The sequence below is a fragment of the Olea europaea genome, chromosome 15 (genome assembly GCF_002742605.1).
Source record: "Olea europaea var. sylvestris chromosome 15, O_europaea_v1, whole genome shotgun sequence".
In the NCBI taxonomy this organism is placed as follows: Eukaryota; Viridiplantae; Streptophyta; class Magnoliopsida; order Lamiales; family Oleaceae; genus Olea; species Olea europaea.
In genome coordinates this window covers 16,030,866-16,035,362 of record NC_036251.1, presented here as the reverse complement: position 1 = coordinate 16,035,362, position 4,497 = coordinate 16,030,866, and the positions used below count along the sequence as shown (strand labels likewise).

The window sequence follows — 4,497 nt, the reverse complement described above, 5'->3', positions numbered from 1 at the left end:
CCTCATTAGCAAGAGGTGATGACTTCCAAAATACAAGTTGTATAGGTTAATCATACTTGTACTCTTGAAACTCTTTCTCCTGGTAAGAGGCTATTGGTTGTAAATGGATCTACAAAATAATATTGCATGCATATGGTTCCATTGAACGCAATAAAGTTTGTTTAGTTGCCAATGATTTTACTCTTGTAGAGGGCCCTGATTCTCACGGTACGTTTGCTCGTGTCTAAACTTGTTATTATTTGTTGTCTTCTTACTACAGTTGTAGACAAACATTAGATTATTCAGCAGTTGAACGTTTACAATGCTTTCGTCCATGGTGACCTTGATGAAGAAGTATATATGCAACTCCACCAAGATATCAAGATATTGTTGTTAAGGGAGAGATGCGTGTATGTCGTATCCACAAATCTCTATGTGGCCTTAAACAAACCTCTCACCAATGTTACTTGAAACCATCTTATGGTCCTCACTCTTGCAGGTTCTGGCCAATCCTTAGCTGATCATAGTCTTGTCATCAAAATCTAGAGCAAGGTATTTATTATCATCCTTATCTATGTTGACATTTTGGTTTCTGGGAATGACCTATCTGCCATCAATTCCATCAAACAACACTTGTAAAGGCCTTCAAGATTAAAGACCTTGCTGACCTCAAGTATTTTCTTGGGATTGAGGTTGCTAGGTTTCCTACCGACAACTTTTTTATTGGGCAGTCTCTTTGATTCTGGTCAACTAGGCTATCATTTTGCATACTTTCCCATGGAATAACACTGTAAACTTAATAACTTGGATGGTGACTTCATGGAAGGAAGATCCCAGCTCATATCGACGATTAGTTAGGGTTTGATCTATTTAACCATTTTCCAGCCACATATAACCTTTGTTGTCAATATTTTAAGTCAGTTCGTGCATGCTCCTTATGAGCCTCATCATCTAGCTGCTCTTTGTATGCTTTGCTATTTGAAGACCACTTCTGGTTATGGTCTTCTCTTTTTATCTAAATGCAGTTGTCTTGGCGCTCATAGAAGAAAGCTACTATCCCTGCTCTTCGGATGAAGCTGAAAAGTGTGCGATGGACGCTACCACTTGGGAACTTTTTTAGGTTCCTCTTCTCTTGCAAGCTCTCATGGTTCTCCATCGTTAGCCTATCTTCTTCAATGTATCAACCAGACAGCCATTCACATAGCTCGAAATCCATCTTTTCATGAACAAACCATACATGGAATTCTATTGTCATCTCGTCTTACGAGAAGATTCATTATGGTCCACTTACTCCTTATATCTCAACCTCTGAAAGACAAGCGGATATTTTTACTAAACCCTTGGGACATGAATTGTTTTACCTTTTCCACTCCAATTTGGGCATTATGGACCTTCATATTCCAACTTGAAAGAGTGTATCACGAGTCACATGCCTAAACTCTAGCACAAGATTAGCACAAATCACGTTCACTGCACGAATTAAGCAAACTTTCTCCATGGACAGTTTAATTTCCTTACGTGCTTTACTTACCATGTGTTGCTCAAAGTTTCTATCTACAAATGTGTACACAATCCTCGTCAATCTTACACTGGTGAATAATGAAATAATGCATTTCCTCTGCATTTCTCTGAATCAATTTTAATATTAATAAGGGGCAATGCTATTGAATATGTTCATTTGAGAGTCAAGGTGGGACTGTGGACATTAGTCATGAGTGAAAAGCGCCCTCTGTGAGAGATGATTTGATTTATGTGTTTTTTGTGTCTAAGGTTCATGCTTTGTTCCTTAAACTAAGCATAACTAAGGTTAAAAAACTTGTGAGAAATTAGCTGTTTTCCTATCCAAATTTGTATTATCAAGGACATACTCCTCTTTGATATATCTTAAACTTTAAAATAATGTTGTTTAAAATGGTACTATGTCATGTAAATGTCTTAAGTTGAAGTATTTAGGCACCCATGAAATTTGCGCGTGCGTGCATGCCTCGTACATTCGACAAGATACTCATTCCAGCTTGCACTTGATTGGATTGGTTAAAAAATCCTTTGGTCTACTGTTCATTCAGATATCATCTCTCACAGTACCATTGGTTGTTTCTAATTCTTAAACAACACATAGACCTACTGAAGTTTCAAACTTGACCATCTCACAGCAATAAATGGAATGTGAAATCTCTATGTAAGAATCTTCAAGTAGTATTCAACATCTACGACTACACATTAATTTATGATACCTAATAGCTTAAATGGCTGAGGATTATATATTCTAACGTTCCAAAGTGGCACTAAGAAGTTCTTCATACTTGTACACACATAAATAAAGTCCCTATAATTCTTGTTGGCACCTGAAATAATAAAGTAGAAACAATAAAGTCATACTATTGAGCTCCGTATTGGGTACCAAAGGCGCATTCAATCATAATGCTGAGTTCTTTATCAGGTACCCAACAAGCATTCTATGTATAAAATGTATTAGATTTTGATTTCTTTTTCCCCTAGTTTAATTAGTTGAAAACATGGTTTCTTCTCGTTTTGTTCTTCTGCATGATGCAATAAATTTGTTGTTCGTGTTTATACTGTATCTACTTCAATTATAACAAGGAAATAAAGATGAATAAGACTTCGACATCGAATTAATGCAGTCAATTTGAAATAGTACCGTATGAGTTCAAATATTGCAAACAAGATTGTCGCCAGCTCATTAAATGTAGATTTATGTTTGATTGTAATTACTCCATGAGGCTAAATCCATAATGCAGGTAGTCCCGTTTTATTTAATATCTTATTGATTAATTATTAATATTAATAATTAATTAGTCTTTTGTCATTTTTTTTATGTTTAGTAGGGGTTTTATTCGGCTTAAGAATTTAATCAAACTAGTAAGTTTTCTAGAGTTTGTTTTGCTTAAAAGGCTAGTCGTAGTTTTATATAAATTTTGTTTTATATTTGTGTTGTAGGATGATTGATTTTGGATGTGAACAGAAAGTTTGAGATTTTTCTTCAATTATCCACCTAAATGGTTAATTCATGCGTGTATTTTCTTTTATAATCCCCCTATTTGGTATAGTTTACACTTCTGCCTAAATGAGTTTGTATCATAGCCCACGTTATGCAGCTAACAACTGATCAAGGAGGACAAGTTACAAGTCATGGTTGATAATTGGAATCTTAGAAATGAAACTAATACAAATCAACGTCTTGAGGTCTTGGCAAAAAAGTGGCTAGATTGACTATCCCGCCACAAGAGATGGTGGGTAACCTTTACGGCCATGGACTAGCAGCACGAAGTGGCGGTCGCAAGTGCATGAGGGTGGGGCAATTGTGGGTCTAGTTGCGAGCCTAATTATGGATAGAGTTGTAAATGGAAAGCTCGAAGGGAGAGAGTTCCGGCAATTGAGGAGCCGATGTTGGTTATGGGATTGGTGAGCAACATCGAGAGGACTGGGAATTCAGATTGTTGAACGATGTTAAGATGAAGTCCAACACAAATTTATCGTTCTTCGAGGAAACTAATATCAGGATTCTCGAGAAGAAGTTTGAGATACTTGACTTCGATCAATATACTGACTTTGAATATCAATTTTCAATGTGAGTCGAAGACCACCACAAAATTATGGCAGTTGGAAAAGTTGAAACCATAATTATGCAAATGAATATTTTCACACTTAAATGATCAGTTTGCATTAGAATGTCACGTCTTAAGATCAAACACACTTCTAGAAACATTTGGAAATTCCAAAAAATAATGTTATTTGTAATCGTTGCAAGGCAATAACTCCGGATGTGTGGGCGAATTTATTGGGATACAATAGAATAGAAACGAAAAATTTTGTTAGTCATTAAAGTTTTTCAAGATTTTTAGAATTAAGCTACGTGGGATAACATTTACGTCATTGAAATATGTTAAAGATAATATAATTTTGTATTTATATTTTTTTATACTTCCACCTGCATCAAATTATCTCATAAATAATCCAATTTCTTCATTGGATAATGTTATCAATTGTAGCGCTGTCTTTGGTTCATACAAGGCAAAACCATATTGCACGTTTAATAGCTAGAGTTATTCAAGCACTTGGTAGCAACTAATTTCCAATTGACTAATCCCTTCTCAAAGAAATAATAATCCTAGGAATTCATATATTATTTGTCATATTTTGTTTGTAACTTGGAGTCATATGGATATATTTTTTTTTCCTTAATCTTTGGATGTAGTTAAAATAAAAAAATAAAAAAAATTATCTTGTTGAAGAAAATATTTGTCGTTCAAGTAAGATTTAAACTCGATACTCTTTTGGTATATCCAAAAACACCACATATAATGTCCAAAACATAATATTGTTACAAGAGAAATTTATTATGTTGTGTGTGATAATTGGATAACCCTATTTGCATTTTCTTCTCAGGAAAATAATAGCTATGGCATGCTCAGAGATGCTTGAGGATAAGACTCGTGAGTTAAGGTAAATTAAAGATTTTTTGTTACATATATTGCAGTGCATTGCACAGTTGAGATA

At 34.7% G+C, this 4,497-nt stretch overlaps 1 long non-coding RNA gene across 6 annotated transcripts in view; it reads left to right on the top strand.

The window, feature by feature from the left end:
• LOC111410279 overlaps nucleotides 1-4,479 on the top strand; it is a 9,484-nt gene extending 5,005 nt beyond the window's left edge. Inside the window, exons 2-4 of one of the 6 annotated variants that reach the window (XR_002705639.1) lie at nucleotides 260-389; nucleotides 479-531; nucleotides 1,005-1,612. This is a non-coding gene — a long non-coding RNA (uncharacterized LOC111410279). The other 5 variants (XR_002705641.1, XR_002705642.1, XR_002705637.1 and 2 more) reach the window with 5 other exon arrangements.
• The last annotated feature ends 18 nt before the right edge of the window (nucleotides 4,480-4,497 follow it).